The sequence below is a fragment of the Dermacentor variabilis genome, chromosome 1 (genome assembly GCF_050947875.1).
Source record: "Dermacentor variabilis isolate Ectoservices chromosome 1, ASM5094787v1, whole genome shotgun sequence".
NCBI lineage: Eukaryota > Metazoa > Arthropoda > Arachnida > Ixodida > Ixodidae > Dermacentor > Dermacentor variabilis.
The window spans coordinates 241,000,474-241,022,975 of NC_134568.1; the positions used below are offsets into that span (position 1 = coordinate 241,000,474).

The window sequence follows — 22,502 nt, forward strand, 5'->3', positions numbered from 1 at the left end:
CCGAGAAGCTTCAAGTTCCAGCGGTGAAGCGAGGACAGAGAACGAACGAAACTTTACTCTTCTACTGCATATGAAATTAAATTATGGGGGTTTACGTGCCAAAACCACTTTCTGATTATGAGGCACGCCGTATAGTGGAGGACTCCGGAAATTTCGACAACCTGGGGATCGTTAACGTGCGCCTAAATCTAAGTACAAGGGTGTTTTCGCATTTCGCCTCCATCGAAATGCGGCCGGCATGGCCGGGATTCGATCGCGCGACCTCGTGCTCAGCAGCCCAACACCATAGCCACTGAGCAACCACGGCGGGTTTCTCTGTATATGACCAAGAGTGACGGTGAAGGCAAATAAAACAGGGGACCGGCGACTGATAATAATGAACTGATTTAATTAAAGGTACATGATTTACTTTACGACAGAACAAACAGGTTCTTCCTGCCCAGTGTAATGTTGGCGACTGAACGTATTCCGTCAGATTCATCTGGATGTGCATTCCTGCTCTGCCTCTCATCTCCGGTGCCAGGCCAGGCGTCCGTGCTGGCGCGGCTCGCAGCGCGTTACCTGAACCAACCCCGAAAGGGAGCACATTTTCGGGGTAGGTCAAGTAAACAGCCGAATGGGTAACGACAGCGGGAGAGGTGCGTATGGCGTCCTTCCGAGAAGCTTCACGTCGTTTACTGAGTCTTCTTGGGAGCTGTCCTCGACAGTAACAGCCCTGGCAATGCCGGAGCATCCAGACTTGTATCGTCGCCCTGCCACCATCATGCGTCGTACGTGGCTATAGCGGCGCAGTTGTCTGGTGGTTGCACACGCTGTGGCTCACCACTAAGTGCAGCTGCGCGTGCTGCTTGCTAATGTGTGTGTGTGTGTGTGTGTGTGTGTGTGTGTGTGTGTGTGTGTGTGTGTGTGTGTGTGTGTGTGTGTGTGTGTGTGTGTGTGTGTGTGTGTGTGTGTGTGTGTGTGTGTGTGTTTGTGGGGATATTATGTAGTTTTTAATACGTTAAAATAATAATTGGGAGCTTTTATGCGCTAAAACCACGATATGATTATGACGCATGGCATAGTGGGGGACTCCGGATTAATTATGACCTACCTGGGGTCCTTAGCATCCACCTAAATCTAATTACACGAGCGTTTTTACATTCCGCCCTCATTGAAATGCTGCCGCGGTGGATGGATGGATAAGGCGGTACCCTTTAAATCGGCCCGTGGCTCACGCCACCCAGCCGTGACTAGTAAGAAATTTAGTACTTAGTAGAGGGTGAAATTTCACCCTTCCCTTGATTTTAGCCACCAATCACATGACCTCGCTTTGGTTATTTCTACGCGCTTAAAGTCTATTTTGCCTCCACTGTCCCTATACCCTATTGCTTTGAAAAAATCAGGCCCGTTGCTTTGAACTGTAGGGCGAAGCCCTTAGGTGTTCAGCCCTTTCCTCCTCCCATACACACGCACCGCATAACGTGTCTATCCCTTCGTACTTGACTTGGTACGTCTTCGTCCGCAGTACAACCGTCCTGGCTTCAACCAATGAAGAACTTCCCCTAGAATTATCGTATATATTTTTTGGGTAATTACCTGCTTGAAAGTTCTGTATGTTACCAGTGCTGATTTCGTCTGCATCCACATTTTCCACAGACCCCTCCTTGTTTCTTTAATCCCTTGCTTAACCGAAGATTCTTGGTATGCCTCCCCCCCCCCCCCGCTTCTGTCTAAATATTTTCTTGGCGATTCTATGGTTCACTTCTTCCATATTGTGTCAACATTCCGCACGTACAATTAACTAAAAGCTTTCCTATCCCACCGCTTCCCACCCATTTCTCTCAATCTCTCCTCAAATTCTATCTTGCTACTAGTTTCTCTGCCTTCGAATGATGTCCATCCCATGTCATCCTGTTAGCACTGATTTGGTGCATTTCCGTGTGTTCCTAAAGCAAGCCTACGTACCTTACGTTGCTTAATTTCCAACCTTGCTCAAGCCTCTGCTCTCATGTACAGGACCGCATTGCCGAAAGTCAGACTAGGAACCATCATCCTTTTCCAAATCCCTCTCACCACTTCGTAACTATCGTAGTTCCACAGTGCCCCATTTTTCATCAAAGCTGCATTCCTGCTACCTTTAGTCGTTACTTATTTTCATGTTCCATTAGGCACTCAGCGCCATTGTTTGTCCACACGCCAAGATACTTGTACTTTCCACTACATCCAGCGTAACCTACTCTATCCTACGCTCGCCGCCCTGATTATCATTAAAAATCATGACTGCCGATTTTTCGTTACCAAACTTCAAACTTAATCTGTCTCTTTATTTACGGCAGATGTCCATCAATCCTTGCAACGCTTCCTTGTTGTCAGCCATTAGTACTATATAATCTGGGTACTTCAGTCCTGGTAATGACTGTTCAATCCATTCTCCTTCCTTGAAAAAAGAAAGGTTGAAGCAAAGTCCGCTCCTCTCTAATTTGGCCTCTAATCCTTGTAGGTACAGCATGAACAACAAAGCGACCGAGGACACCCTTGCTTAAGCCCCCGCTGTGTCTGGCTCAGGTACCTTAATTACCTGCCATTTTCTTTGCCATCTTATAGGCATTCAGTTACTTCTATAGATATTGTTACGTGTAGAAAGACACAGACGGAAGAGGCTATTTACAAGCTATTTACACTGGACTGGAGCCAGAGGGCCAGGCCGGCATTTTTTTCGCGCCAAGGGCACAGACCCACTTCGTCGTCATTCTCGCGGCGGCTCGTCTCTCGGGTATCTACCGATAATATCGTAATACTACCCCCCGGCGGCAAAAGCGCCATCACGGTGCCGTTAAATATCCAAGGCACGTGGAGAGTTGTAGGGCTTGAGTCGGGTGACGTGGACAATGTCACTGGTTGTCACACCAGAGGACGTAGTGGGCGTGGCTGGAACAATTTCATAGGCGACATCGGTCACTTGGTGGAGCACGCGATATGGGCCGGTATAACAGGAAAGCAGTTTCTCACAAAGGCCAACTTTACGCGATCGTGACCAAAGCAACACGAGGGTGCCGGGCGCAAAATGGACATCCCGGTGACGGAGGTCGTAGCGTCGCTTCTGTTTGTCTTGGGAGACTTGTAGACGAACGCGCGCAAGTTGACGAGCATGGTCAGCACGGGCAATTGCATCACGGGGATAAGCGCTAGTTGAAGCTGTGGTGGACGGAAACACGGTGTCTATTAGTAGCGTCGGTTCGCGGCCATACAAGAGCTAAAACGGGGAAAAGCCGGCAGTTTCGAGACGGGAAGAGTTGTATGCAAAGGTAATGTAGGGTAGAGCCAGGTCCCAGTCACGGTGGTCGTCTGAAACGTATTTGGATAGCATGTCTGTAAGGGTGCGGTTCAAACGCTCAGTGAGGCCGTTCGTTTGAGGGTGGTAGGAGGTAGTAAACTTATGCTGAATGGAGCAGGCCCGCATGATGTCGTCAATGACTTTCGCCAAAAACGTACGGTCACGGTCTCTTAGCAATTGACGCGGAGCACCATGCATCAAAATGATATCATGTAGGAGGAAGTCCGCAACGTCAGTTGCGCAACTGGTCGGAAGAGCGCGGGTTACGGCGTAGCGGGTCGCGTAGTCAGCCGCGACTGCAACCCACTAGTTTCCTGATGTAGATTCCGGAAATGGGCCGAGAAGGTCTAAGCCAACACGATGGAAGGGCTCGTCAGGGATGTCGAACGGCTGCAGGTAACCAGAGGGGAGCTGGGAAGGCTTCTTGCGTCGTGGGCAAAGTTCACAAGCGGCGATGTAACGTCGTACGGAACGGGCAAGGCCCGGCCAGAAAAAACGGCGACGTACACGGTCATAGGTTCGAGATACGCCGAGGTGTCCTGCCATTGGTGCGTCGTGAAGCTCTTATAGAACGGTTGAGCGGAGGTGTTTAGGTATGACAAGTAGGAACTCAGAGCCATCCGGATGAAGGTTGCGACGGTACAGAGTACCGTCGTGGAGGACGAAGAGGTGTAGAGTGGCATCGGCCGGAGAGTGTTCAAAACTGTCGATGAGTGCTCTGATGTAGGCGTCACGACTTTGCTCGTCGGCGAAATGAAGCAGCTGTGATACAGGGAATACGCAAGCAGCACTGGTAATATCGGAGGAGTCAGGATCGTCAGCAGGGTAACGTGACAAGCTGTCAGCGTCTTGGTGCAGGCGGCCAGACTTGTAGACCACGCAATATGAAAATTCTTGTAGCCTGAAAGCCCATCAGCCGGCCTGTAGGATCTTTTAGCGATGAGAGCCAGCATAGAGCGTGATGGTCAGTGACTACGGAAAAAGGGCGACATTAAAGGTAAGGACGGAACTTCGCAACCGCCCAGATAACAGCAAGGCACTCTCGTTCCGTAATGGAATAGTTGCGCTCCGATGGTGCTAGGAGGCGGCTCATCATCATCATCATCATCATCATCATCATCATCATCACCATCATCAGCCTGGTTACGCCCACTGCAGGGCAAAGGCCTCTCCCATACTTGTCCAACAACCCCGGTCATGTACTAATTGTGGCCATGCCATCCCTGCAAACTTCTTAATCTCATCCGCCCACCTAACTTTCTGCCGCCCTCTGCTACGCTTCCCTTCCCTTGGTATCCAGTCCGTAACCCTTAATGACCATCGGTTATCTTCCCTCCTCATTACATGTCCTGCCCATGCCCATTTCTTTTTCTTGATTTCAACTAAGATGTCATTAACTCGCGTTTGTTCCCTCACCCAATCTGCTCTTTTCATATCCCTTAACGTTACACCTATCATTCTTCTTTCCATAGCTCGTTGCGCCGTCCTCAATTTGAGTAGAACCCTTTTCGTAAGCCTCCAGGAGGCGGCTCGCATAAGCAATAACGCGATCCTGGCGCCGCTGACGCTGGGCGAAGACGGCACCTACGCCATGACCGCTGGCATCTGTACGCAATTCTGTAGGGGCATCAGGGTAGAAGTGGGCGAGAATGGGTGGTGAGGAGAGAAGAGTGACGAGACGAGAGAAGGCGGCGGCTTCTAAAGTGCCCCACGAGAATTGTACGCCTTTCTTCAAAAGATTAGCGAGGGGTCTAGCAATTGTCGCAAAATCTGGAACAAAACGACGAAAGTACGAGCATAGTCCTACAAAACTTCGGACGTCTGCGGCTGTCTTCGGAACCGGAAAATCTCGGACAGCGCGAGTTTTGTCGAGATCAGGCTGTACTCCGCAAGCGTCAACGAGATGGCCCAGAAGAGTAAGTTGACGGTGGCCAAAACGACATTTGGAGCAGTTAAGTTGCAGCTTCGCCTTGCGAAATACATCAAGTATAGTTGTTAAACGTTCAAGGTGAGTGTCGAACGTCGGCGAGAAGACGATGACGTCGTCGAGGTAGCAGAGGCATGTGGACCATTTGAAACCATGGAGCAAGGAGTCCATCATACGTTCAAAGGTGGCAGGGGCGTTGCATAATCCAAACGGCATTACTTTAAATTGATATAGGCCATCAGGTGTGATGAACGCGGTTTTTTCTCTGTCCATATCGTCAACAGCAATCTGCCAGTATCCAGAACGAAGATCAATAGAAGAGAAATAGCTGGAACCGTGGAGGCAGTCAAGCGCATCGTCTATACGTAGGAGAGGGTAGACGTCCTTCTTAGTAATGTTGTTCAGATGACGGTAGTCTACACAGAAGCGCCACGTGCCGTCCTTCTTCTTAACCAACACCACAGGTGACGCCCAGGGACTTGAAGAAGGCTCAATGATGTTTTTCTCTAGCATTTTGTTCACTTCACTTTTAATTACTCGGCGTTCCGACGCAGAAACTCGATACGGTCGTCGGTGAATAGGCGTAGCATCGCCATTAAGAATCCGATGCTTGACCGCGAGCGTCCGGCCTAAAGGGCGATCGTCGAAGTCGAAAATATCTCGGTAGGACGATAATACTTGACAAAGGTTTTCAGCCTGCGCAAATGACAGGTCCGTCGCAACCATATTCTTTATGTTGGTAACGGCGCCCGAGGCTGGCGCGAGGGGCCTGCGAAGCTCGCAAGAACCATCGGTTGATAACGCTGCCAATGATGGTCGCCGAGACAATCAACGTTGGCAAGGCAAATACCTTGCGGTAGAATTTCCTTTGCCAATCCAAAGTTAAAGATAGGTATGCGAGTGCCGTTCGCAGTAATAGTAAGTATAGTGTGAGGCACGGTAACGTCATAATGTAGTGGAATATCGGGCAGAGGAGTGACGAGGTACTCGTCATCAGGAACTGGTGGGGAGACGACAGTTCAATAAAGGCTATTGATTTTGGCGGCAGGCGAAGAAATCCGGTGGGGCGTAAGCGGCACTGGGGTGCGTCAGAAGGTTCTGTGAGAATCGGCAATTCAAGGCGAAGGGTACTGGCAGAGCAGTCAATAAGGGCAGAATGCGCAGAGAGAAAGTCGAGGCCGAGAATTAGGTCGTGGGGGCAATGAGCAATCACGGTGAAGAGGACAGGGGTGTGGCGGCCGGCAATGCTGACTCGTGCCGTACACATGCCGATGATAGGCACAGTACCGCCATCCGCAACGCAGACGACGCGTGCCGACGCTGGGGTGAGGAGCTTTTTGAGTCGTCGTTGGAAGGCAGCACTCATTATAGAAAGATGTGCGCCTGTATCGATAAGTGCAGTGACAGGATAACCGTCAACGTCAAGAAGGCTTTGGTTCGTTGGTAACGTGAGCAGAGTATTTGAGGGAAGGGTCGGCAACGCAGCTTTACCTCCAGAAGCTGCAGTGCCTAGTTTTCCGGCTGGGTCCGGGAGGCGATAGGCGGTGAAGAAAAGCGGCGGGGTTGGGGCGAACGAGACTGATGGCGTCGAGGTGAGGGCGAGCGGCTGTAGCGAAGGTTCGGAGCAGGGGCATCAGCAACAGTGGGTTCATGGCTGGTGGCATAGGGAACAGAAGGTCCAAAAGTGCGGGAATAAGTGGCGGCGTATGTCCGAGGAGGTGGTGGCCATCGGTTGCGGCAGTGACGAGAGACGTGGCTGACGCGACAGCAGTAGAAGCAGATCGGCCTGTCATCAGGGGTACGCCATTCGGACGGGTTGCGGCGAGATATGGCAGTAAAGGACTGCCGGGGACGAGGAGGGCCGGTAGAGAACTGGGGAACGTTGGGTTGAGACGTTGTACACACGGAGTTCAGACCCATATTCTCAAATTCCTGTCTGACTACGGCCTGAATCATCGCAATCGTGGTTGCTGGCGGATCGGGAGGCGTCGCGGCGAAAGCTGGCGAACAGGCGGCGTCGAGCTCGCGGCGAACAATACGGGTGACGTCGTCACAGGTGGTAGCCTGACGTGGTCGACCCTCACATGTCGACGTATCAGCAGCGTTGGGTAGCCGCGCGATGTGGTGTGTGATACGGCGGCTCTTAGCTTGTTCAAGGCGACGCCATTCTTTGATGATGGCGTCGATAGTCAAGACGTTGCCGAACACAAGCAAATTGAAAGCGTCGTCGGCGATGCCTTTTAGGACATGTGACACTTTATCAGCTTCAGACATAGCGTCGTCAGCTTTTCGGCATAGAGCCAAGACGTCGAGGATGTATGAAACGTACGGCTCTGTAGATGTCTGAACACGAGACGCAAGAGCCTTTCTCGCGGCAACCTTGCGGCCAATGGGGTCGCCGAACAGTTCCCTGAGCTTTTCTTTGAAATTGTACCAACTGGTTATCTCCTCGTCATGCGTCTGATGCCACACGCGTGGGGTGCCGCCAAGATAAAAGATGACATTGGCGAGCATAATGGTTGGGTCCCACCTGTTATTAGCGCTGGCATGTTCATATAGCTTGATCCATTCCTCAACGTCCTGTCCCTCCAGGCCAGAGAACACACCAGGGTCGCGATGTTGGGCAACCGTGACGACGGGAGCAGTCGGACAAGCCGAAGCCGTTGCAGAGGTGGTCTCGTCACCGGGAGGCATGGTGACAAGCTCGATGTACCGACCACTCCGGAGTTCCGTGGCGAGGACGGGGTTCGCTCACCTCCTCCAGAATGTTACATGTAGAAAGACACAGACGGAAAAGGCTATTTACAAGCTATTTACACTGGACTGGAGCCAGAGCGCCAGGCCGACATTTTTTTCGCGCCAAGGGCACAGGCCCACTTCGTCGTCGTTCTCTCGGCGGCTCGTCTCTCGGGTATCTACCGATAATATCGTAATAATATCACTAAAAAATCATTTGCTCCATCTTCCACGTATAGTGTGCCCAGTATGTGCCACAAATCCTCTTGAATCACACTGTCACAGGCTCCCTTGATATCCAGAAATGCCAACCATAGGGGCCTGTGTTCCTTTTCTGCTATTTCGATATACTGCGTCAATGAGAACAGATTGTCCTCTAACCTCCTTTGTTTCCGGAACCTATTTTGTAGTTTTTCCGAACCTCCTCGCCCTCCACCCATGCCTGCAGTCTGTTCTTCATAATCTCCATCACCACCCTGTAAACCACTGACGTTACTGTTATGGGATGGTAGTTGTTTATGTCAGCTTTGTCCCCCTTGTCCTTATATATCATGCTCATCCTGCTTAGTCTCCACCCACCAGGAGCGTTACCATCCATTATCGTTTTGCTCACTACCTCTCCTACTGTCTGATTAAATTTTGGACCCAATGTCGTTATTAGCATAATTTGGATGCCATCAGGACCTGTCGAAGTGCTACTAGGAACCATCTCATCTGCCTTTTCCAAATCTCGTAGTTCAAGTGGAGCCACTACACTAACCTGTCTATCCTCGTTTGATAAAGTACATGCAAGGTTTCTTTGTTATTTAAATTTTTCTGTCATCATTATTCCTATATGTTCCATTGCCTCATCCCCTTCTAGCCGAACACCTTGAGCTGTAACTATAAACCCATACTCTAGGCCAGTATTATTACTCAAGGAGTTAAGATGTTTCCAAATTTCTTAGCTGCTTCTCTATCCTTTTTTACTTCTAACAACCACTGGGTCCCCTTTCTTCTAATCTTCTCATTTGTCAAATGGGATGCTTCCCTTCTACAGTTTAATAAATCCAATTTTCTGCCTACAGCAGCTTCTGGTTCACCCCCCTGCTTAGAATATGTGTGTTCCCTGGAGGCTCCCTGACGTTTCTCTATGACTTTCTCAACCTCCACATCCCACCAGCTCTTCGATTTGCGTCTTCTTTTCCCTTTGGGCCTCACTGGTACCTTAGCAGCTTAGCAAGCTGTAGCTCAAATAGTCCTGTTAAATTTGCGTATGTCCATTCTGTTTTAGTACCCTCAGAAATTATTTCCTCAATTTGTTTGGTTGCTATTCCCAGTTGCTTTTCCGAGTGAAAAACCCCATCTGGTTGTTAATCTTGCCTCCTTCCTACTTTCGTTTATCTTCTAAAACTCGGTTTGACGCATTTGTGATCACTACCAAGGCTTCTGGAGCCGTATTCAGCTATGTTCATTACCCCTGACCTATCACAGATCCTATGTGACATTAGTGCATAAATTGTCAATTGCAGGCTCCCTACCTCCCATGTTATGTGCCCTTCACATTTCTCAGTACTGTTACATGCAGCTAAATTATGCCTTTCACACATATCCAGCAGCATGTTGCCTCTTGAGTCTGTGTACCTGTGCATATTTTCGATGTGTGCATTCATGTCTCCTAGTATAATAATCTCGTACCCACCCTCCTCCTAGCCCATTAATGTCACTTACTATGCATTCTACCATTTTTTTTCCTATTTGGCATTTGCTCTTGTCCACAGGTATACAAAGCCAGGGAGTGTCTGCTCCCCTGCCACTTTCCCTTTTCGCCATAAATGTTCCAGGCATTTCAGTTTGACTCTTGAATGAATTCCCCCAATTCCATCCCCTTTCTGCTGGCCTCTGTTCTATTGCAATATTCCCATGCCGAATCAGGATTACAGGGTGATTGCTCCAGGTCCCTAAGATGTGTCCACAAAACCGTATACCATCAGCTACCCCTGCCTTAACTGCTCTTCTATTTCCTCTCACTTCAGCCTATTCCTGCCACCTTGCTTGTTAATATACCCTATGTCGGAACTAACTTGGCACTGTTTCTTACGTCTATTTCTTCTCCTACAGACTCTACGTTTCTTGAATCTTGGTGCCTCTCCGGGTCCCTCTTCGTCTACACCCTCCCCACTCCCCCCCAAAAAACGTTGCTTGGCGGCCCATCCTACTACCTACCCACCTGCCCGTGGCAACACTGTACTCAACGCCATCCTGTGCAAAAAGGTGGGAGCCAGGCTCTTACACGTCCCAGCTTACCTCCATTATGCCGTACCCAAGTTGTCGACTCAAACCCCTAATGCATTAGTAAGATCTTGATGAGGGCTAGTTGGTCCATATTTGTTTTTTCGTGTCCTCGTTTTATTCCCGCTGTTCAACCTTAGTTCTAAACCCCTAATTATGTGGTTAGCCTCAACCACACTCCTTTCCATCCCGATAGGCTGCCCCTGGACCTCTAGGATTGCGCATATGGTCACATGCACCTCCGCAGAGGCTCAGAGAGTTTACGCAACCCAACCTCTGTCTCTTGACGTTATGACTCCTCTTCGCATATCCTTGAGACTAGCATGGATAATGATAAGGTTTTCGTCCGCCATGTTGTCCCCTACCACCTACTGGACTTTGGTCATTGAATACACTATGCACTTCCCTGATTGGGCCTCCATCACCACCGCCTCTCTACCTTCACTCTTGTTAAGACGCCTTCCTCAACTCTGGCTATGTTAGAGTCCAGAACCATCAGGACCCTTCTTCGCTCAAATCGTTCGCCTCCAGCCTGCGATTGCTGCCCTCCGGTTCGCGCTAGCTGGCCCTCCAGCCGCCGTACGCCACTGTCGCGAGGCAACGGGCTCGCTGCCGCTACCTCTCGCACCGCCCGACCCGAAGTCTGCTGCGCTACATCGCTGTAGGTACGGGGAGCCCCCGTGCTACCGCCAGCTCCCGCCTGCGGTTCTACGGCCTCTACGTGTCCCTTCCTGCCTGTCTCTTCGTCCACATTAAATGCCTCTGCCTCAGACTCCGCGCTATGCTCGCCCTCCACCTGACGCTGCTCTGAATCGGGATTACGCGCCGCGCCGCCCGCGCCATCAGCGCCTCCATCCGCTCTTCCAGCTCGGCCCGCTTTTCCCGTTCTTTAAGCTCGCCAATTGCAACTATTCGCTCTAGTAGGTTGCCCTTAGCACCCTCCCTCTCAAGCAACTCGTGGACCTGAGTTTTGAGCTCAATCTTCCGCTCTCGCTCCACCTTCAGCTCCCCTTTGAGCTCCTCAACATTAGATGTCCATTGCCTTTCCATCCGCCGCACAGTCCACTTGAAGCCCTCACACACCTGCACGTGAAGCTAGCCCTCTCAGCGTCGGCTAAACTCGCGAAGTCCCTCTTGCCAAATAGCAACAATGTTTGCAGTCCTCGCACTGCACCAGCTCGCCATTACCTGTGACTTTCCTAGCCTGCCGATCCATGGCCGCCCGACCATCTAACAAAAAAGCCCGCCACAATAATCAAACAGCCCCACGGTAAGCCCTACGACAATCTCGCTATCCGGCTACCTCCGCTAGCCTTCTTACACCTACCACGGTTTAAAACTGCCACCCTGCATTGCTTACACCATGCACAAAAGCTCGCTTCCTAAAAGTAAGCCAATACAATACAAAAGCACTTAGCTTCGGTCGAGGCCGCTGCTGCTGCCTGCTCCGCCACCGATCGGAATCGAACGCGCCACCTTGTGCTTGGCAGCGCAACGGCATAATCACTAAGCCAGTACGGCGGATTATAATCATGGAAGAAGGGAAAAAATAATAAAGGAGCATACTGCATCGTGATTGAAGCCAACCTGGTGGCCCAACACGTGATCGCACGTCAAAGTGCGCGGTTGGTTTTAGCGTTCCCGCTCTGTAGGTATAGGCCACGGCAGGTTAGCCGAACAAGCGCGCACCGAATAAAAACCACTAGCATAGCTACTGGAAACCAAACGTCTCAGCGAATCTCGATTCTTGCTCCGTGATCTCGACGCAAGAGGTCAACTGTTGGGTCACCACTGTGGCTTCACGGAGCGTTCGCTTGCCAAGGCTGTCAGCATGACGTAATGCTTCCTCGTATATTTTCCTTCCTCCATGACTTTAATACTGTGCAGTTACGACCTACTGGGTGTTTTTTTAGCTGCACCAACCTTTTTAAACATAGCCTGTGAGAGATAGGGCAATTCTAACCCTTGATCTAAATTACTCGATGAGGCGGCCATTCCTCCAGAGAAATCAAAATGTTTACAGAAATAATTAACAGGATTACGCTAATTAACTTTTCAACAAATTATCTTACGGAACATAATTTCATCTACGAATTGTAGCTAGTGAGTTCGCAAGGCGTACTTAATTGGAACGAATTATCTGGACTGCACCAGATTCAAGAGATTAATTTTCAAAATGTCTGTCGAAATGCATTGGTGCTCCAGATACAGCATAGTCTCGCGTTAGGGCCGCACTTTTTTGCCACAATTTTGACAAGGTGCGGTTCTTACACGGGACCGAACATTTTGGTCAAAATAGTACCGGCGTAGCCAGCTACTTCTGTACACCCCGGATCCCCGGATGTACTGTTGCATCAGAGGTCACCGCTCAGCTCCCTCCATCTAGTAGCGGCAAGCGGAAGGACGCAGCGTGCAAAAATTATCCGATGGCATCAGGGCACCGAGCGCGATTGCTTCTCCGTAGGATTTTTTTTTCCAAATTTTGGGCTGCCAAGTTGGGGTGCGGCCCTTACACGGGTGCGACCCTCACACGAATCTACACAGTACTTTTGTGCTTCAATGCATAAAACAGCGATCTCTTTTGTTTGGATCGGACTGCTGGTACGATCTGTTGGGAACTCGGCGCTGACGCCCGTGGTTGTACCTGGGTCGCAAGCCCCAAGGGTAGCGTTGGCCTGGCGGCCTGGGGTACAACTGGAAGCATCCGAAGGTCCCGGCAAAGCATGAGTCGACTGGTAACAACGAAACAACTTGTTTATTTTAACATCGCAAAGAGTTGGCGGTCAGGTTTGACCGAAGTAGAGAGACGGGAGAGCACTTTACTCAACAGAAGAAATCGGAGCCCTCCTTTTGGCGTCCGGGGGCAGCTGTTTTTATACTCTCGCAGTTGAGGGCAAGAAGGAACCCCTCAAAAGACGAGCACGTGAATGTACAATGGGCTAATGGTGACGCACACTGTCGTAGCGATGCCGTAGCACCATGTCGAGCACGATCTCGTAGCACCCTGTCGTGGCGCTGCCGGTCGGACACAATGACTGTAATGAGAGGATGGTCCCTGCTTTGGCATCGCCTGTTTCGGGCACAATGACTGGAATGAGATCCCTGCTTTGGCATCGCCTGTTTCGGGCACAATGACTGGAATGCGAGGATGATCCCTAGGCGGTCGCATCGCCGCAGTCGCGCCTGGAAACACCTGGCGATGAGTGTTGCGGCGACGACGATCGGGCCAAAATGTCTGCCGCCCCGCCGCAGTCGCGCCGGCAAAACCACGTGTCGCAGGCGAAACGCAACACTTTTAACAAGTAACTGGAACGTCGATGCATTTCGTCGGACACTTTGAAAATTAGTATGTCGAAACTGGTGCCGTCCTGAACAGTGCATGTTTACGGCAAGTTTTATGGTGCATACCTTCAAAGAGGCGTCATTTTGGAAATTAATTTCAAGTGGATACGCCTTGCAAACTCGTAAATTCTAAAATTCAACAATTCGGAACAATTCGTAAATTGCAATATGCGCCGTAACGTAATTAAGAAGTTAATTAGTGAATCTTTGTTAATTTGTTGAATGTGTGTTTCGATTTCTCGTGCTAGTAATGACTGCCTCTCTGAATAAAACAGCTCAAAGACTAGAATTATGTTATGTGCAATAGTCTGTTTTTAAACTTCCACAAAACTTAAAAATGACCACACTGTAGGGCTTCTTGTCTTTTATTGTGACGGATTTTTAAAAAATCGTTGCCATATCATTCGACTCTTCTTCCAGCACTATTCAACACGCTCAGCTTGCAGCAGGTCTACGGAAGGTAAAAAAAAAAATTGCGCTTTTCATGCTCGCATTGAGATCGGGCTGCAGAGTTTTGAACCGAAGCTTAAGTGTTGATGCATGTAGGGCAAAGAACATAACTTTGCGATCCCCTATTAGATTAGTATCAAATATTCGGCCATGTAGCACATTTATTCTATAAAGCATTGTTCAATTTGGAGGAACAGAGCTCGGTGAATTCCGTTCGAGTCGACAAAGAAAGCGAAAGTACATTATGCCGTGTCTTCAGAGTTGCCGGGGTTCCTCACGGTTACTCGTTGTATCTTCACGCATGTATGTTGTCGACTTATTATGCGTGCGGGCGTGGGCTTGCTTGCAAGCTTTCCCTGATGTTCGTAATGATAACGGCGCACGAAATTTTTCTTTCCTGTTTCCTTGAGTAGTGAGAGTGCTCAAGCGAAAGCCGGAACTTCTTTGTAAGACAAAGGGCCATAAAAGGCGAAAAGACAAAGCAGGCATGCGAGTCAAAACAACGCAAAACGTAATGCCGCGCGGAAAGCCTTCTGACCGCTGATGCAAGGGCGCAGGACACGCACTCACAAGCGAGCACACGGGTGCACTTTTTTTTTTTTTTGCCGCGTTCACTGCTTTTAAGGAAGTACGTGTATACATTCCTGTTTGATCAACTGCGCGCATCGAAGCAGCCCGTATGGCAAGCAGCGGTGGTTTGGGTCGTGTAAGGAAGTGCCCCCGGGTGCTACACGGTTGGCCGAAAGCAGCGTGAACTTAAGGAAAGAAATAAAGAAAGACGAGGTTTCAATCTCGTGGCTCCTTGGACGACGTACTACGTCGTTTCGCGAACACATTCCTGTCACTCATGTCGATATAACCACCGCGCTGTATTATCTCTATTTTACCATTTGCGAAACGCCTCCCAGTAGGTCAGGATTTAGGTCAGACGGCCATCGTTGAAAAATTCCACCCAGAACCTCAAATAACCACGCCCCGTGCGATGCACGTGCACGTTAATTCCTCATGTGGTAAATACAAAGCGCCCTAAGGACGTACTTCTGCTCTTCCAGTTCCGCTACCATCAGACGTGCACTAAACTCGCTACACAACAATGCAACAAGCTGGATGCCGTTCCCGGCATGGGCAAGAAGTTAGCCCTTGGTTTCCCAGTTTGCACAAGTGTAGGCGACTCCTCCAGCAAATATGCTGCCACAATACAGTAACCAAGCTCGTAGTATAGTTCATAAACGTCGTCAGAAAACGTACCTTGCTCATACCTCAGGGTCGCTACACTCTCAAGAGGCTATATCACGGCATCCCATATCCCCCTATGTCGATCGCTCCCTGCTACAACCAGAGATCTCGTGCTCGTGACTCCCCTCCCCGGACATTTGCACCCCGAACGACACAAGGCCCGACGAGAACAAAACGTCGCGGACGACTTTCAACGCGTCACGCCTCGCCAGCCGAACAGCATTTACATTGATACGAGCACTGCGGATGTACTTCATTGCTATAAAACACCACTATAAAACATCAACGAGAAGAAAGGGGGTTAACCGAGGGGCCCGATTTTATTAGTCATATCATAAGAAGCCAACAAACACTGACACCAAGGACAACATAGGGGAAATTACTTGAGCTTAATAAATGAAATAAAGAAACGCACGCACGCGAAACCTTCGCATCGCACGCGAAATGCGAAGGTTGTGGGTTCGGTTCCCACCTGGGGCAAGTTGTTTTTTCATCCACTTTAATTTCCATTTATTCATCGTTTCTTTATTTCATTTATTAAGCTCAAGTAATTTCCCCTATGTTGTCCTTGGTGTCAGTGTTTGTTGGCTTCTTATGATATCACCATAAAACATGCCATGCAGCCGCCTCACCGCGCGCATTTCGCTCAGCTGCATATAGGTGCGTTCTTGTGGGCTAACAGAAACACAGGCAATGGCGTGGGTGGCGGAATTCCCGTTGCGATGTGGGGGATACACAGGTTATGCCATCGAGCATACGTATGCAACGGGAGACCAGGCAGCAACGTCGTGCGCGAGTACGATTCTGCTGCATGTCCGGGGTTAGTGCGTCGCGGGGCGATTTATGTGTTCGCGCCAAATGCCATTGCACCGGGCCAGCTGCACCGAGGTGTATGAACCTCGAGCAAGAGGGCAATGTGGCGTTCTTTTAACTGATGTTCGTGGGCATGTTACAAAAAGTGAACTAATTAATTAAGCGTGCGCGCGGTCACAGTCTGTATTGTTGATGGTCCCGCCTACTTTGAAAAGAACTGATTGGTAGAATGTGAACAGGGAGACCTAAAATAAGGGTACTGTCCCAATCAGCAAGGGTATTTAAACGAGTGTGTAGAGATGACAAGAGGCAAGTGAGCGAGCCGTAATCGGCCGCCGCTAGTCGATGTATGCTACTTTGTCCTAATAAACCAATGCAAGTTGGCCTCCCTGAGTGAGAAGTGTCGCCGGATGGCGACGAAGAATCTTTGAGGAATCGTGTGCCTGGATGACCTGGGAGAAAAAATTTAACTGTATCTTTAATATAGCATTCATTCATTCGTTTTGCTATAGGAATGAAAGAAATTGAATCGCCCAAATATTCCACTCCCAACAGAACAGAACAGAACCACTACAACATGCAAACATATATAGAGATGGAAACATGTTTTCAGGAAAGTGGAGCCAGGCAAGCTTTGTATTCGTTTGCCTAGTGATTACATAAAGTCTGCCAAATGTAAACGTCGAGCCATCCTGCTGGTGCCGCCGTTGGTGAGCGGCCTAACTTTCGCGTTACGTAACTTTTAAGGGGCCGCAAGGCAGCAAGACAGACATTTCAAATGGAAGGTTCTCATGTCTGCTTTCTTTTTTCTTGCGCACTCGGTCACGCCTTGTCAAAGAGCCGCGCTTTCATCGGTGGGAATTTGTATTTGGCAGTCGGCCTATAATGTTACCCGCGGAAGTTCTTACATCCACCTCGCTCCTCACTGAACTTCAGGAGCCGAACAACGCCTTCGAAAGCCGGCTGCATCAAAGAAGAGTTCCGTTTTCCATTTTTGTCCCGACGGTCGCGCTCGTCAAAAGAAGACGGATGCCCGGCCGCGTTGTGCCGTGGCAATAGTAGCTGAGCGGCCGCGCCTCTCTGAGAGCAGACACCAACCTCCTCGCTACCTCTCCCCTGTGGTCACATCAGTGAAACAAGTATCAAACTGATGCTTAGGAACCGAAGGAGGGGGGGGGGGCGGCGAGGGGGTATGAGGCGTGCCACGATGCTCCTTCGAGAAAGATAAAGCAGCGATGTTTTTCGCCGCTTCCCGGGACGTAACGAGGCGGCGGAACTGCGGCGCCGAGCACCCGGAAGCCGTCAAAGCAATTCCACGGGTTTCGAGTCTGTTCTGCCTGCAGAAACGTCGCTCTCTATTCGATTAACATGTCGGGTTTCGTGCGCCAAATACCAGACGAACGTCACAGTCTTCGCATCGCTCTCTGGACCTACCAGGCGTGCTTAGCCCGACCTGAGAAATGGACCTTGCACTCCTCCGACGCACGGTGGTCTCCCGAGGCCCGCGAGGCAGCTCCTGTCCTATCAAGAGGTCGGCTTCCGGTTTAAGTGAGCCCTCGTCCGAGGGCTTTAGTAGTCGTACGTTTACTTGTAGGACCCTTGCAAGAATTGGCAGCTAGTCAGATAGCAATACTTTTCAATGGCGGCCAGTAAATATACAATCAATGAAGCGGTAGGGCGAAATTGGGACTTTATCGTGACCTGGTTGACAAGCGGGAGCGACGAGAAATGATGACGGACAGCCTAATTCGCTAAAGCGGCAAGCATAAACGTAGGGTTTGGGCTGTTGCATGTATACAAAACAAACGAGTTCGGGTAATGGGGAACGCGTAACCTCAGGAGCACCTCAGGAGCTTCGGTCGTTAGGCTAGAAAGGCACTATTTCTAAGCTCCATTTCTAAAGCCAGAACCGGTTCTCCGTGAATCACTGTTCTTGTGACTCACTACATGTGTGATTTGGCTACAGAAATGTGAAAATTTCAGCTGCGTTAAACGGTGCCAAGCAGTTTCCGCACTCACCCGTGTTTTGAACCCGTTGTTACAACTTTCCCTGTCATAAAACAAATTCTCAGAACTTACCACAAGTTGGCGTCAGAAAGGGCATTCAGTCTTGCAGCTCTCGACGTACCTGTTTGTCTGTCAGGCGCGTCACAAATCTAGTAGCCTTACACAACCTCCGTTGTTGCATCGGCTACTTGCTTGCAGGTATTCTGAACGTTTATCAAAACCTAGAATCACTCGCAGATCACTAATTTTGCTGACAAATAATTATATATAAAGCGTATTTCAAGTGCCACTACACATGTGGCATGTCTCAAGAAGTGCCTCGTTGCACGTGCGGCCATTCATGAGAGAACGTAGAACACGTTTTTTTACGCTGTTCTAAGTTCCAACAGCGAAGATGTGCTTTGAAGGCAACATCGATGACTCTTGATAATCTTTTTTACAACATAGAAAAGCTGCTTGGGCCATAATATAACACATCATTACAGCGATCAGCTCTGAAATCTTCAATAACCTTGTTCACTGAAAGTGATATTGTATCTATGTATTAACAATTTGTGTGTCCTTGTGTGTTATTATTATGTCGCAGCATTCAATGCACATGTTATAGGTTGATTTGTCTGCTGTTTATTTTTCCTGTATTGACTGTTGTTATTTAAGCATGTTTAAAAAATTTGATTGTTGTATTCATATAGGCAGCCATACAGGCCGCCATTGGAATCTGAACGTGGTATAACGTTTAACGTTATAACGTTATCTAGTGAGGCGGATCTAGCAGTGTTATTGGAGTAATTAGAGAGTAGTAAATGGGATATAATAGGGCTCAGTGAGGTTAGGAGGACAAAAGAAGCATATACAGTGCTAAAAAGCGGGCACGTACTGTGCTACCGGGGCTTAGCGGAGAGACGAGAACTAGGAGTCGGATTCCTGATTAATAAGGATATGGCTGGTAACATACAGGAATTCTATAGCATTTACGAGAGGGTGGCAGGTCTTGTTGTGAAACTTAATAAGAGGCACAAATTGAAGGTAGTACAGGTCTACGCTCCTACATCCAGTCATGATGACCAGGAAGTCGAAAGCTTTTATGAAGACGTGAAATCGGCGATGGGTAAAGTCAAAACAAAATACACTATACTGATGGGCGACTTCAATGCCAAGGTAGGCAAGAAGCAGGCTGGAGACAAGTCAGTGGGGGAATATGGCATAGGCTCTAGGAATAGCAGAGGAGAGTTATTAGTAGAATTTGCAGAACAGAATAATATGCGGATAATGAATACCTTTTTCCGCAAGCCGGTTAGCCGAAAGTGGACGTGGAGGAGCCCAAATGGCGAGACTAGAAATGAAATAGACTTCATACTCTGCGCTAACCCTGGCACCATACAAGATGTGGACGTGCTCGGCAAGGTGCGCTGCAGTGACCATAGGATGGTAAGAACTCGAATTAGCCTAGACTTGAGGAGGGAACAGAAGAAACTGGTACATAAGAAGCCAATCAATGAGTTAGCGGTAAGAGGGAAACTGGAGGAATTCCAGATCAAGCTACAGAACAGGTATTCGGCTTTACCTCAGGAAGAGGAGCTTAGTGTTGGAGATATGAACGACAACCTTATGGGCATCATTAAGGAGTGTGCAATAGAAGTCGGTGGTAACTCCGTTAGACAGGATACCAGTAAGCTATCGCATGAGACGAAAGATCTGATCAATAAACGCCAATGTATGAAAGCCTCTAACCCTGCAGCTAGAATAGAACTGGTAGAACTTTCGAAGTTAATCAACAAGCGTAAGACAGCTGACATAAGGAAGTACAATATGGATAGAATTGAACATGCTCTCAAGAACGGAGGAAGTCTAAAAGCAGTGAAGTAACGCCGGCAATATCGTTACTAATATGGATGAGATAGTTCAAGTGACTGAGGAGTTCTATAGATATTTATACAGTACCAGTAGCACCCACGACGATAATGTGAGAGAGAACAGTCTAGAGGAATTTGAAATCCCACTAGTAATGCCGGAAGAAGTAAAGAACGCCTTGGGAGCTATGCAAAGGGGGAAGGCAGCTGGGGAGGATCAGGTAACAGCAGATTTGTTGAAGGATGGTGGGAACATTGTTCTAGAAATACTGGCCACCCTATATACACAATGCCTCATGACCTCAAGCGTACCGGAATCTTGGAAGAACGCTAACATAATCCTAATCCATAAGAAAGGGGACGCCAAGACTTGAAAAATTATAGACCAATCAGCTTACTGTCCGTTGCCTACAAAGTATTTACTAAGGTAATCGCAAATAGAATCAGGAACACCTTAGGCTTCTGTCAACCAAAGGACCAGGCAGGATTCCTTAAAGCCTACTCAACAATAGACCATATTCACACTATCAATCAGGTGATAGAGAAATGTGCGGAATATAACCAACCCTTATATATAGCTTTCATTGATTGCGAAAAAGCGTTTGATTCAGTCGAAATATCAGCAGTCATGGAGGCATTACGGAATCAGGGTGTAGATGAGCCATATGTAAAAATACTGAAAGATATATATAGCGGCTCCACAGCCACCGTAGTCCTCCATAATGAAAGCAACAAAATCCCAATAAAGAAAGGCGTCAGACAGGGAGATACGATCTCTCCAATGCTATTCACAGCGTGTTTACAGGAGGTATTCAGAGACCTGGAGTGGGAAGAATTGGGGATAAAAGTTAATGGAGAATACCTTAGCAACTTGCGATTCGCTGATAATATTGCCTTGCTTAGTAACTCAGGGGACCAATTGCAATGCATGCTCACTGACCTGGAGAGGTAAAGCAGGAGGGTGGGTCTAAAAATTAATCTGCAGAAAACTAAAGTAATGTTTAACAGTCTCGGAAGAGAACAGCAATGTACAATAGGTAGCGAGGCACTTGGAAGTGGTAAGGGAATACATCTACTTAGGGCAGTTAATGACGGCGGATCCGGATCATGAGACGGAAATAATCAGAAGAATAAGAATGAGCTGGGGTGCGTTTGGCAGGCATTCTCAGATCATGAACAGCAGGTTCCCATTATCCCTCAAGAGAAAAGTGTGAAACAGCTATGTCTTACCAGTACTCACGTATGGGGCGGAAACCTGGAGGCTTACAAAAAGGGTTCTGCTTAAATTGAGGATGACGCAACGAGCTATGGAAAGAAGAATGATAGGTGTAACGTTAAGGGATAAGAAAAGAGCAGATTGGGTGAGGGAACAAACGCGGGTTAATGACATCTTAGTTGAAATCAAGAAAAAGAAATTGGGGGGGGGGCGCATGGGCAGGACATGTAATAAGGAGGGATGATAACCTATGGTCATTAATGGTTACGGACTGGATTCCAAGGGAAGGGAAGCGTAGCAGGGGGCGGCAGAAAGTTAGGTGGGCGGATGACATTAAGAAGTTTGCAGGGACAACATGGCCACAATTAGTACATGACCGGGGTAGTTGGAGAGGTATGGGAGAGGCGTTTGCCCTGCAGTGGGCGTAACCAGGCTGATGATGATGATGAAAAAATTTGCTTTATTGCCGGATCGTCTGTTTGTTTTTTCATATCGCCCAATCTTATCATCGTTTGCTCACTGGACCACTATTGTTTGTGGAGAAGCTTGTGACACAACAGTTGCCAACATTTTCAATGTCATCAGAATAAATCACTCACTCACACATCTTTAAGCTGATATTGCCGTTGCACGGGTGCCGTCGCTGCTTTTACTTTCGATACTGTAAGCAGTATTGTCGTAGCAAGTTATCCCAAAGGAGCACTAACGGTTGATACCAAGACAAACGGGTCAGGAAGCAATTTCAACAGAAGTGAACATACATGCCCATCTTGCAAATATATGAGCGTGGGAATGTGTTGTTGTGGTAGTTGTTCCAGCGACGTGCCTTGTGCAGTTGATGCCCTGACGAAGATGAGCCTATACTTGTCGAAACACTGCCTCTAGCTATACCCATTGTCCGAACTTAGCTAATCACTCGGCACTGAACTTTTTTTTTTCTTTTTTAACCACGACAACAGTTAAAAGCTTGAAAATCCCGGCCACGGCGGCCGCATTTCGGTGGGCGCGAAATGCGAAAACACCCATGTACTTAGGTTTAGGTGCACGTTAAAGATCCCCAGGTGGTCGAAATTTCCGGAGTCCTCCACTACGGCGTGCCTCATAATCAGAAAGCGGCTTGGGCACGTAAAACCCCATAATTCAGTTAAAAGCTTGAAATTGAATTTGCACAGTCTGTCCTTTCCGTTACGCAGTCACGTCAGCTAGTTCTATCATGTCGCTGTCAAGCCACGTCCTCATACTTATCCTTCCTTCACCACAGAGATAAGAGAAAACTTCGACCACCACTGGATTTTTACGGTGGCACAGCTGGTAACCGGACGCGCTAGCCACTAAGCT

The 22,502-nt window shown here is 48.7% G+C and overlaps 1 pseudogene; it reads right to left on the bottom strand.

Annotated features, from left to right (window-relative positions):
- Nucleotides 1-10,082: 10,082 nt before the first annotated feature.
- Nucleotides 10,083-11,300, bottom strand: LOC142563292 (uncharacterized; annotated as a pseudogene).
- Between the last annotated feature and the right edge of the window lie 11,202 nt (nucleotides 11,301-22,502).